Below are 13,915 nucleotides of genomic sequence, written 5' to 3' on the forward strand. Positions count from 1 at the left end.
GGTATACAAATAAATTTCCATCGTTTTTATACTAAAAAATAAATAAAAAAATAAATATTCTGAAATAAGCCTCAGAGAAAGTATTGTCTACTGTTAGCTCCGACATTTTCCAATCTTTCTGGTAACATTCTGATACCACGACAATTTTAAACTCTAGTTCTAGACTGTGCATCAAATTATTTAAGCTCTAACTCCTAAGTTAATTTAAATTAATATATTTAAATTAAGCTAAGTTCTTTAACTGAAGCGCTTGGTTTTTGAAATGGATGCCAAAAATCAGAGCTGCAAAACGCAGATCCCTCCAACGTCGAGCATTTTGTTTTTTTACTGGAAAACTGCCGCATTTGACCAAGAATAAATGTATGAAGAAACACAAATTACCCATTGTGGTGTTGTGGTTATATTCACAGATATCCGAGCATACTTTTTTATATTTTATTGCTGTGTTGAAGCATCTATCGTCGAACAGCGGAAGCAAAGTTGTGACCCTAATAAATATTTCTTTTTTTTTCGACATTAAATTCCTTCCATTCCCTAAACGGTTCTCCACACTGCCATCACTACATTAACTACATTAGCTGCAAAAAAGCTTTCACTTTATTAGTCTTTTGTACTCCCTAAATTAAAATGTGGTAATTTATTTATTATTTTTGCACAAAGGAAAAAATTTTAGTCAGTACACATTTTACTAAAATCGCCAGCTGCCCTGCATAAATTTTTCTTTTGCACACACGTGTACATGCTACATATACACATACTTATATAGACAAATAAATTCCAAATAAATTATTTTCAGCCAATTATGTGTTGCTAAGGAATGCCATAAATTTCTGCAGCGCCTGTTGGAGTTTTTAACAAAAAATAAAACTGTTTTTTGTTAAATTTAGATAGCTGGGGAATTTGAAAATTTACTGAAAAAAATTAGAATTTTTAATACATGTAGCGCGAAATAATATGCCTGCAGGGAAACCAAGAGCTACACTGCACGAAATTCAAGGTCTTTGCAGTTCGAATTCCTTTTTTTAATTCAAATTATACTCGAACTTTGATATACTGGGCATTTTCAAACACGTTGCTTATACTACTGGGAAAAATATACCGTTAGGTTACTTCTTTTCACCTATTACTTTTTCACGTGCTTTCATTCGCATTTGCTATCGGATTTGGTCATTGTGGGAAATATCTCATTCTACCAATTTTTGGGATATAAAAGCAGCGTAAGAAGTAATGAGACGAAATATGACTCAACGCAGGGAAAAGGAAGGCAATGGTCATTATATGTTATTGCTTTCTAATTATCATCACAATAACGTTCCCTTTTCAGGATCTCATACAAATCTTTATATATAAGGTTGGCAAAAAAGTCTTGCGGTATTTTTATTGAATTTTCAATTGTTCATAAAATTGGTTATAATAATGCGATTTAAGTCAAATATGCGCCGTTTTGTTCGATGACGAGTTTCCAACGAGATGCCAACTTCATAATGTCCCTCTTATAGAAGCTCGCTTCCCTATTGTCAAAAAACTCGGAGAGCCAATTTTCACAGGACTCTCATGTGGACAACTTCCGACTACCAAGCTCGTTCGCCATGGACAGAAATAGGTGGTAATCACTTGCTGCGAGATCCGGACTATACGGTGGATGCAAAAGAATCTCCCATCCGAGCTCCCGGAGCTTCTGGCGCGTCACCAAAGATGTGTGTGGCCTGGCGTTGTCCTGATGGAAGACAATTCGGCCTCTGTTGATCAAAGATGGCCTCTTCTGCACGAGTGCTGCATTCAAGCGCTCCAGTTGTTGGCAGTACAGGTCCGAATTGAGCGTTTGGCCATAGGGGAGCAGCTCGTAGTGGATGATTCCCTGCCAATCCCACCAAACACACAGAAGAACCTTCCTGGCCGTCAATCCAGGCTTGGCCACCGTCTGGGCAGCTTCACCGCTTTCCGACCACGGCCGTTTGCGCTTCACGTTGTCGTAAGTGACGCACTTTTCATCGCCAGTCACCATCCGCTTCAAAAACGGGTCGATTTTGTTGCGATTCAGAAGCGATTCGCATGCATCCATACGGGCAAAAATGTTTTTTTGCGTCAAGTCGTGTGGCACCCATACATCGAGCTTCTTTTTGAATCCAAGCTTCTTCAAATGGTTTATAACGGTTTGATGACTCATGCCCAGCTCTTGGCCGATGCTACGGCTGCTACTATGCCGGTCTCTTTCGATCAATTCAGCGATTTTATCGCAATTTTTGACGACAGGCCTTCCGGACCGTGGCGCATCTTCGATCACCTCTGCACCAGAACGAAAACGTTGAAACCATCGTTGTGCGGTGGAAATGGAAACTGTATCGGGTCCATAAACTGCACAAATTTTATTGGCAGCATGGGATGCATTTTTGCCTTTATCGTAGTAGTACTGTAAAATATGCCGTATTTTCTCTTTATTTTGCTCCATGTTTGCGACGCTATAACTCACGAACGACTAAAAGCAAACAACAATTAATCAAACACGTGTTAGCACGTGAAAAGAGCTTTCCAAAAAGCTCTAGCGTGAACTGATGCGACGAATACAACTAGAACTACGCGCTTGCAAAGACAAGCTTGCGGAAATAACGCAGGACTTTTTTGTATATAAAATGAAGCTCTTTTCAGAAAAATGCATTTTCCGTAGAGAAGTTGCAGTGTTGTGGCCCATTCCAAGATAAGGTATTTTTTTGAAAATTTTTTAAAAATTTCTTTGCGCAGGACGAAAACGTTTGCTACATAATTCAACGAGATGGAACCTGGGCAGGCAAATTTAGCTAGGTGGAAGCGATAATACAGGCCAAAGAAATATATAAAAACCTAAAATTCAGTTACTATAAATATTTTTTCACTGAAACTATGCGAAATATGCTACGAGAGAAAATACAGAAAATTGCGTAAGGCGTTAAAATATGGTTAGGAAACTCATTTTTTACAAGAGGGCACAGAAAAACGTATAGAAATTGCATAACCAAAAGCTAGAAAACATTGATAAGAGCAGGCGAAAACTCATAGATTTTGTTGTGATGGGTGGCATAGAGTGGGGCCAGACAGGTCAGGGATTGCCTGCAACGCTTATGTGGCTATGTAGGTACTACTCCTTTTAATCTTAAATATTATAAAATTAGTATTTTAGTTTTGAATTAAAATCTTAAATGTTTGTTCTGAATCTTGTTAGACAATAATGAAAAATAAATAAATATTAAAGTTTTGATGTTTGACAACGCCTTGCAGATACTGTGAGCTCAACTTCAGTGGAAAACTTCTACAGCATTGATTGGCGAATGGCAGCGACCAACTACATAAACATTTCCTAGTGCATTATTTTTGAGAGTTTAAGAATTGCGACTTTTTTTATTAAAATACATTTATCCATATGGAGAGTGATTGCAAGCACATCATTAGAGATCAAAAACTTGGCTTCAAGACAAGAGTATCAAAATATTTGCCTTGCGCACCAAAGCCACCCATGAAAATCTAGCGGGTGAGCGAAAGACTTGACAGCAAGCACTCTCAATGAAATAAAGGGTTTCCCAATAACAGGTGTTACAGGTGAACGGATTGCGCTGTCGATAGGTGATTAACGATTTTTTATGACCGGAATTGAATGGTATTTATCTGGACAACGTTTATTTCCAACAACGTGCCACACAAGTAACGAAACCATTGTAATTCGGTTATGGAAAATTTCATGAAAAGGACACAGACCTATAAGCTTGGTCGTGGTGGTAATTTGCCTGATGTTATTTCCACTATTAACGGCATACCTTCCTCTTTATAATGAAGTAAACATCCGATCATTTATAATAAAAAATAGCATTTTTCTTTGAATATCAATATAACACCTCTTATTAAAAACCCCATTTTACAATAAATGGAGGCCAAATGGTTTCGAATTACACCAAGCCAGTCTATTATTATGACGAACTCACTACACCTCGGAAAGGACTGATTACATCGTCTCGATAGTATCGTTCAATTGGAATTTTCCATCGGAGGATTCTCACCAAACAACTACGACACTAGTCTATAGAGATGATGATGGTGATGACGAATGATGGTGTTGGTATTCTCACAGACTTAAAATTGAAAAATCTGTACGTCTTCCTAATACTTGCATTGTTTTCAAGACGGAAGTACGGCCAATTGGGGAGTCTTCCAGGTTAATAATCGCAGATTTCTCTTCTCAGGGCAATCTCGCTATTCTTAGCCAAGCTGTAATCCAGGCACTGGAGCGAGTTACAACAACCTCTAATTAGGGGCAATCAAGAATACATCTTCCTCAAACTTCCTCCGAATCGTAAATCATAGATAGAGAGATCAGACAACAGGCAAGGTTAGCAGATCGTTATAGCCCACCTACAACCTCAAACAAACGTCAATATTGATAAACATGGGACGACGGAACTATTGGAGACTCACGGCAGTCATAACTGGCTTTTGGTCTGTCGGGGGGTAAGTAGCCAAAATGGGAATGCCTCACAACACACTGTCACAGCCATAAACAACCTGAGAAAAAGGAAACGATTTTATATTTCCTCTGTGAATGCCCAGCCCTTCAACCCTTGGCAAACCACTGCTCAAGAGTCTCGAACAACTGTCTGGATTAGATGTCAAACGACCTAATAAGGTTCTTCAACCGCCCCCACTGGGTATAGTCATGCGGTAAAAAACATTAAACTAGTTGGTAGCGAATTGTAGTTCAGAAATATGAAAGGAACTAAAAGAAAGCCGAGAAATTCAAGCAAATCAATGGATCCACGCCTGAACCGCCTCGAAGAGTGCCGTGTGCCATTTTTTCAACTTGAGATTGTCCAAAAACTTTGGAACACTGTTAGGTATGTGAAATCACTGTGCTACCTCAGTATCAAAATATCTTACTGCCAAAAACATTCCCAATAAGCTTTAAAATAAATTTTTGTTGTTACATCAGCAATCGTCTTGTTGAAACTACACATCATCAACCTCCATATCGTCAATAAAATATATATATATATATATATACAACGCAGTGGATGTATGGAAGTATGGATGCCTAGTTTGGTGGCAAACTCTTCGGAAGAGCTATAATATCACTAAACTGTGGAGGATGCAAAGGACTGCATGCATTGGCATCACCGGAGCATGCAAAGCTTGCCCCAGTGCTGCTCTGAATGTCCTTTTGCACCTACTTTCCATCGACTTTTCCGTCATTTCCAGCTGAAAGTGGAATCAGGTTAAAAGAGATTGGCCTCTGGAGGCAATCTCTCAAGGGACATGGTAACATTTTCGGGCAGTTAACTTCGGCAGAACTTCGAACAGATCTCTCTATCCGCATACTAGAGTTAGAGGGTCTTGCTAGAGCAATCTTTCTAAATAGGCAGGATTGGATCGAGGGATCAAAGATGGAATCGGGAGTCGGAGCAGGGGTTTTCTCTAATTCAGCCAGTTTATCTATATCCTTTAAAGAAGAGATCAAATCTCTTGGGTTTGCATATAACATTTCTCTGATCTGTGTTCCAGGACATAGAAACATAGGGGGAAATGAAATTGCTGATGAGCTTGCCAGGAAGAAGACCCAAATGGCCTCAGAGACCTCCTACCCGGGCCTTGACAGTTATTAAATTAAAACTGCACAAATTATTTCTCAGGAAAGCGCAGAAAAGAGCTTCTTTCTTCGACAGCCTGGGGTAGTGCGCCAACCTAAATACAATCCATCTTCTCCATTATATCAACAGCTCTGGCTGGCTGTAGATATCTGCCTGTTGGAGGTCTCATAATGATATCAAAACGGCGCTTTAGTGCTACTTGAGGAGTGCCAGGTACACTTCAATTATTTCACTTACCTACCTAAGGACTATAAAAAAAAATAATCAATGAAAAGTCCCTCGATCAGAATAAGTGAACTGTGAACAGTTTTGTTGCTACATGCTCGGATTTTTCTAACTTAAAGGCTTAAGTCTGTCTGAACCCTGTAACCTCATTAATTGAAAAATTTGAGTCGATTGTCTTGCTATAAGGTATGAAAACACCACGTGCCTCCCGGTTTAACTGAAAATGTTGCTGCCGCAAGGGGAAAGATTGAAGAGGACCCAAACTCAGCGTATGTCGGTAATGGATTGCAATATTAAGATATATAAGTATCACTCCAAGATACCTAACTTCCGATGAGTGCGGGAGATTGTGCTTTTTTAATTTGGGAAGTCGAAAGGGTGGAAGTTTATATTTTCTGGTAAATAGCACCAGCTCCGTTTTGTCAGAGTTGACTCCTAGGTCACTATAGACAGCCCAGCGACTGAGTACAGCCAGTGTCACCTTTCCAAATCTCAGCCATGACAGAGGGAAACGGTCCCGGTACCATCAGGACCAAGTCATCGGCGTATGCTACTACCTTAACCCCACCCTTATTTAGAATTATCAGCACTTCGTCAATAGCAATTAGCAAAAAGGACTCCACCCTGCGGTCCTTTGTTAGTCTTGTCAGTTCTCGTGCGAAATCTAACACATTTTAGAAAATGGTAGATTTTTACTTCTTGTTTTTATTGTTGATTTTTACACTAAGTTTTCTAGTTTCTCAAAGAGTCCTGATACAAGTGAGTCTTTTGCGTAATTTTTTTTTTATATTCCAGGCTTTGTTGAGTAATTATAGCGCCGAAAATTCCGGAATATGAATTAATTTTTACAACTTCACCATTTCTTTAGTAGATTCTCATTATTTTTGTAATTTGTATACCTTTCATAAGATGCAGGTTTTTTATAAATCATTTGCCAATCGCACCGTGATTGTCAAAATGAAAGACTCCTAAAAACGAAGCTCAAACGCAGATGACCCTGTGCATATTGCAAAACATTTAGTGTTGTATTAAGGAATATTATAATTATTGTTCTTTATTTAACTGTGCCCATCGGCTTTCCAAAGCAAAGCGGCAAAATTAATTATCCAAAAAAAAACAAAGTATTAAAAAAAATTTTAATTACTTTTCCCCTAGGAAGAGTGTTATAATTAAACAAACAAACAATAGCAAACAATAAATATACAGAAACCACCAGCTCTTCTTTTGGGCAGTCCGAAAAATGCATGCAAATATCTATTCACAGTAACTCAGTAGAATAAAAAGTGCAGGTCGACTTAGTAAATTTAAACTGTGAAGCCTTTTTTCTCAACATTTTGGTTTTTTGAATAATCGCCCTGTTGCAGCAAATGTGTTAAATGGAGAAGCTTTACCTTCACCTTGGCAATAACTAACGCTTCGCTAAAAAAAACAATTTTAAACTACTAATCTATTCTACTTCTGTTCTTCATGATACTATTTTTCAAACGTTGGGCAAGTTGCAAATATGAATTTGTGAAATTTTGGTTATTTAATTTTGTTTTGCTGCCCGCGCCAAACACTGATTTGAGTTTTTCAAGTGTACCATACTTTTTTGCATGGCTATACACCCACGCAATGGAAAAGCCTAAAGGCTCCTTTAAGGCTTAAGTTCACTTTGCAAGCTGGCCATTCTAATCTCTAGTATTTCTTTGTGAAATTAGCAGTGCGGACTGCAGTATTTTCCTGCTGGAAAAGCCACTCATCACATACGTTTCGTTGTTCATTTTTGTTGAAATTATAAGCGCCGGAGGCATTAATGAACTTCGAACGAAATTCTTGGTCATCATAGTTTGTCGCTTAATTGGCATTCCATCTAAATTAAATTTTTTTCTATCTGCAAATACCACGGGTTTTCCCTCCTCTTCTCATATATTTAATATACTTTTCTAATACTGAAACAGAAATACAACAGTCTGTTTGCCAATAAATGAGTGACATATTAGCCGTAGACTTTTAAGACTTAAATTTTTGTGTAAAATTTGATGGTATGGCTCCACTTACGAGGGGATTCAATAAGTACACGCGTTTGAAATAAGGCACCATTTATTTTCAAAAAAAAAAATTTATTTCTCAACATAGTCCCTTTTAGAAAGATATACTTCTCTCAACGCTCCGGCCATTTTTTAAGACCTCTAAAAAATAGGATTTTATACAAATCTGTCTCGGCGACGACTTCCTCGAATGAACTAAATTTTTTTCCCGCGAGCCATTTCTTCATGTTAGCGAACAAGAAAAAGTAGCTGGGAGTGGGCAGCAATTCATACAGTTTGGCGGCGACAACTCCGAATGAAGGTGCTGTTGCGTTATCATGGTGAAACAGCACCTTCTTTTTCGCCAAATGCGGTCGTGTCTCCTTCAATTTTTTGTGAAAGCTGTCCGATAACTCACTGTAGTATTATCCAGTGATCGTTTTTCCTTTTTCTAAAAAATCCATGAGGATGACGCCGTTCGCATTCCGTTCGTCGCCATGACCTTTCCGGCTGATGGGACTGCTTTTACCTTCTCTGAAGCAGATTCACCGGGAAAAATCCAATGTTGTGATTGCTGCTTAGATTCTGGTGTGAAATAATGAATCCAGATTTTATCAACGGTGACAACTCGACGCTTAAATTGCTCCAAAGCTCCATCGCCAACTTATTATGTAAAATAGTAATTGCCATTCAGGTCGACACACCTATGGTCTCTGTTACTTCGTGCACTTTCGTTCGTCGATCAGCGAGAATCATTTCGTGGACTTTTTGAATGATTTCCTCGTATGCCGGGCATCCTGGTCACTCCTAAGCAAAAACTGATGTTCGTCCACCTTTAAATTCGTTGATCCAATATCTAACTGTGGTGATAGATGGGGAAGCGTCCTCATAGATAGCATCCAACTTTGCTTTTATCTCCTCGCATTTTTTCCCATCCAAAAACAAAAAGCGAACTACTGCACGATAAGTTCTTTTTCCATCTTAGTGAAAATCACGAAACACGCCTTAGTCGAATACCTGCCAAACCCAAGCTAACCTATCAATCAGTCTGAAATTTGTTTTGCTCCCGATGCTAATACCAACTTCTCTCAGGAACGCTCTCTGTCATCAAACACGGGTACTTATTTAACCGCTGTCGTATTTTTAAATCCATTTCCCTGTGTATTTAAGTGGGGCTATTCACTTTATTTACTTTCAACTTTTTAATTTCGCGGCTCGCAAGTACTGACTTTTTGTCCTGCCTTTGTTACCTGCATAATTTGGACCAAAATGTATGACTTCTACAAATTTTTTTCCGATTCAAGCTGTTATTTGTAAGTAAGAATCTCTGAACCGCGTGGCATCTGCAAATTTACAAGTCTAAACAAAATTTTGGGAATTTTTTGCTATGCAAAAAATATTGGACGTACAAGCAAACCAAAAAATTTTTTAAAATCGAACGTCTCGGAAACAGTTAAGTTTTGGCTATCATGTCTCATAATCACATAATTCAGAAATGGCCTAAGTAATAATGTGCTCAATTATCTAGGACGACTTTCTCCGTATCCATGTATGCTTTTTTAAGAGCTTGAGAACTTAAAATGTTAATTCAAAAGAGAAATATTTTGGCATTTATTTTTTGAATATAGTATGCGGCATATTTCCGCTGTGGCTACAATCAGTCCAATAAATGGATAATCAGTCCAATAAACCGATATAAATCGCCCTATATGGAAAGTTGCGCCGTTTTGTTGAAGTGAAATGTCGTCTATGTTTAACTGATTAATTTCTGGCAACAAAAATTCAGTTAACATTCGCCATTCGTCGGAACGGAAACTCCTTCCCCATGTCGAAACTCTGCCATTCGAACCGATGTTACCGCAAGTGCTCTGTGAACTTCGCGGGCAGATTTGTGTTTTTTTTTTTTTCAAAGTATATTTCCACAATTCGAAAGCATTATTCTGCCGTTAGACGATTTATGAGGACTTGCGAAACCTTACTGAATGCAAATGCCAACAAAGTTTGCCATTCTCAGCCATCAACCTATAATTATCGATATCGATAGTTCTCATGCATTCCGCTAAAAAATGTTCTTGAAAAATCTTGGCACTACGATCGGAAGTGCTTATTGCGTGCTTCTGCTGAAACATTCAAATTGAACTTTTGCTTATAAAATGATAAAAAATTAACACTTAATTGCATCATTATCTCCAGTATAAAGAACCAGCACTTCAGTTTAATAATAAAAGTTAGTAAAACAAAAAAAAAAGTGTTTGAAACCATTGGGATCTTTCTAGGGAACGAAAACTAATTTATATGCAGCGTAAAGATACTTTAATTACGTTCAAAGGTGAACGATCGCTGTGCAAGATAAAAAGCTGGCAGGGGTTGAGAAATGTTCTTCGAAATGTTCTCCATCGGGTGCTACTTATTTTTGCGGTTTTATTTAATTTTTTTAACTTATTTTATGGCCGCCTAAATCATACAAATAATCCCATATGCGTGGTGCCTTTTTCATTACAGAAATGCAGTCTCCAGGCAGTGCTTAGTGAAAAAGCCCTGTCCATTTCGTTATCCAAACACTCCGTTCTGGAAACTGGTTGGCTCACATTCGCAAATTCTTTATAAAGGGTGGTTATGTTTCAAGGGCCGGTGTTGATTTTGAATAAAATACAATTTGTTTAGAAAATTATAACCATTTCTCTTATTATATTATGATAATACTGGTATGGCTCAATTACGTATGGAATAAAATATTGGCCAAATGACCGCCGCGGTTTCGGTGGCACACCTCCATCCGATGGTCCAAATTTTCGATGACGCTGAGGCATAATTGAGGTTCTATGCCGTTAATGTGCTGAATTATCTCATCCTTTAGCTCTTGAATTGTTGCTGGCTTATCGATGTATACCTTTTCTTTTAAGGGGGTAGTATGCTTAATTCGGTGTAAAACAAGCATATTTTTCGAAATTTTTTTTGTCGACACAGTTGATTTATTCAAAATTTTAAAATTACTTCATTATAAAGTCATATTTAAAGAATATTGTGTGAAATTTTCATTGATTTTTATGAAGAAATGAGTTGGTGGCAGCGAATCTTCGCGAACGTCTAGTAAAAAAATTTTATTGCGGTGTCCCTCAGAACTCATTACTGGATGAACTAAATCAAAAAACCAAATTGATTTCATCAGCTAATAAAGTTTCGCAGGTAACAACGTCGAATTTTTTTTTTTTTTTTTTTTTTTTAATTTTTTAAAGCGCTTTGAAGTCAAAACACCGATTTTTCATAAAAAAAACTTGAAAACTTTGTTGTTTTAAAATATGACAAAATTTAAAAAAAAAAACTCGACGTCATTACCTCGTGAATAAAGTAAAGAAACAAAAAAACCAAATTTGAAAAGAATCGGTGCAGTAGATATGAATCTACAGTGGACACCGACCGTAAAAAAGGCAAGTGTGAGAAAAACGCGTTTAAAGATTTGTGAAGATTTTTACAGCGTGAAATCCGGTTGGAGAGGTAGATACTTAATCCTTTGTGTCTTTGTCAATTTTACTCTAATGCACTTCAAACTTTCACACAATAATCTTAAGATGTTATAGAATAATTTAAAAAAAAAAAAAAAAAAATGAAAAAAAAAAAAAAATGAAAAAAAAAAATACCATACTACCCCCTTAAATAACCCCAAGGAAAGAAGTCCAACGGTGTCGTTGAAGTTTAGGTGGGGTTCACATTCAACATCGGTCCTTGAAATTTAGCCACCCTTTATATTTAAGTACAATTGCACTGCTTTAATAGACTAAGTGACTGTTTGAACAGTTTCAGCTGCCTTAGCTTTCTAATATTATAAATTTGTTATTAATTAGTAGTATTTTTTCCTGCATTTGCTTAGCTTTTAAGTTGCTTTTATTAATGCAAGTAAACTAGTGTAATTATAGACTACATTCTACATATGTACATACATATAAAAACAGCCACTGCACGTGCTATCCGCACCCATTGTGAAATGCGATTGGACTTTGCGCAGTATTACATTTGCCATTACTTGCGCGTTATTGAGCAGCTATTCGAGCGTTTATGAGATAGCTGAACTACAAAGTTTAATTGATTTTGTAATGACGATTGGCAGGTAGTAAACGGTTTTTTTTTTGTTCCTCATCTCCACTCAGTGCTACTGTACTTAGGTGCAATAGTGTCATTGGATATTGGGATAATTGGCATTTAAATGTTGTTTTCGTTTTTTTATATTTTTATTTTATGCATGGCAATTAGATTACGGTACTATAGAAATGCATTAACTGGGTGAAAATGTGACGCTGTGCCGCCTTGCTGAGTGCTTTAAATTGCAAGAACTTTTGTTAGGACAATAGCGAACGGTGGCAATCAGTGGCATGTGTGCAGCTTATAAATGAGCGTGTAATATTTAGTTTAATAATAAATATATTATAAAAAATTTTAATTACCTGCTTTTCTCAAGGCCCCTAACAAGCTAACGGATGAGTTTGTGAAAAGCATAATGAGGCCATTATAACGAAATAAAAATGTTTCTGCTTCTTTGCAAAATCCATTAGTTGTTAATTAATGACTTAAAGCAAAAGGTTGTTTGCCAATAGGCGCACCGTGTTTGTAGGGATGTATGTATGTATGCATGGATATATGTTTGTATATATGTGTGTATAGATTTGTGTATGTATTGTATATAGAGGGTGATCAGATTGTAGGTACTTTTTCCCATAGGGGCCGATCACACGTGACTACTGCCAAACTAAGCACATAATTTTTTTCAGTATTCATTGACATTTCAACATGGAAAGACTTACGCCTCAACAACGTTTACAAATCGTAAAGTTGTATTACGAAAATCTACGCTCTGTGAAAAGCGCGCTCCGGCCAACTTATGGTGTTCAGCGATAAGGCCCATTTTTGGATAAAAGGCTACGTCCATAAGCAAAATTCCGGTATTTGGGCTAAAGACCACCCGAAGCCACTCAAGAACAAAAAATACATCCACTGAAAACAACTGTTTGGTGCGGCCTATGAGCTGGAGGAATCAAGGAATATTTCTTCAAAGACGAGGCTGACGCCGAAGTGACAGTGAATGGCGAACGCGATCGCGGCATGAGAAACCATTTTTGATGCTGGAAATTGAAGCCTGTGATCTCCATAACATTTGATTCCAGCACGACTGTGCGGCTGGCCACACAGCCCTTGAAACAATGGATTTATTGACTCGTCGTTTCGGTGAGCAATTTTTCTCTCGTCTCGGACCAGTACATTATCCACCAAGATCGTGTGAAATCACACCTTTGAACTTTTATTTGTGGGGGTATGTAAAGACTAATTCCTTTGTGGGTAAACCAACTACGATTGAGGCATTGGGAGCCAACATTTCTAAAGTTATTCACGAGATACCAACCGAAGTGCTTCAGCAAGTCATTCAAAATAAATATTTACGAATGACTGAATTATGGCGCAGTTGCGACCAACTTTTGAAAGAGATTATCTTTAGAAAATAAATGTGATGAGAACCATTCAAAGTACTAAAGATTGCCCAATCAATTTGAATTTTCGTTGTTTAATTGTTTAAAACCCGATTCCTCTAAATTGATCACCCTTTATATGTATGTATGCATGTATGTTTGCATGTATGCTTGTATATACGTGTGTATGGCTTTATATATGTATGTATGTGGGTAAGTGTGTACGTATATTTGCTTGTGGATATGTAAATATGTGTTTATATGTATGCCCGTATGTTTTTTTTTTTTTTTTTTTTTATGGAGGTGGCACAAAGCATTGAAAGCCGAAAAGTGTGAGACTTGCCTTTCGGCTCACCCACTAAAAACCCACCCCAGCTCCGTTTCCCGGGACAACCGTTAAGTAGTACTTCACGGAAGGGAGAGCGGCCTATTGCCTCTTTATGAAGATCTGCGCTGTTGTTCAGCGCTACGCAGTTTGGAGATTACTATTTTTGCCATATTACATACAGCGGACCAATATTCTTCGGGCTCTATCATAATATCGACTAGGTTATCAGCCGAAATTGGCTTCCCCACCCTAGTACTTAATTCCTGCCTTTCGAACGCAAATCGCGGACAG

At 37.7% G+C, this 13,915-nt stretch overlaps 1 protein-coding gene across 3 annotated transcripts in view; it reads right to left on the reverse strand.

Annotated features, from left to right (window-relative positions):
* The window catches only part of LOC128869817 (ABC transporter G family member 20), a 275,425-nt gene that overhangs the window by 232,820 nt on the left and 28,690 nt on the right, over positions 1–13,915 (reverse strand). The gene's annotated exons all lie outside the window — the stretch shown is intronic.

Source organism: Anastrepha ludens, chromosome 2, assembly GCF_028408465.1.
Source record: "Anastrepha ludens isolate Willacy chromosome 2, idAnaLude1.1, whole genome shotgun sequence".
Classification (NCBI taxonomy): domain Eukaryota; kingdom Metazoa; phylum Arthropoda; class Insecta; order Diptera; family Tephritidae; genus Anastrepha; species Anastrepha ludens.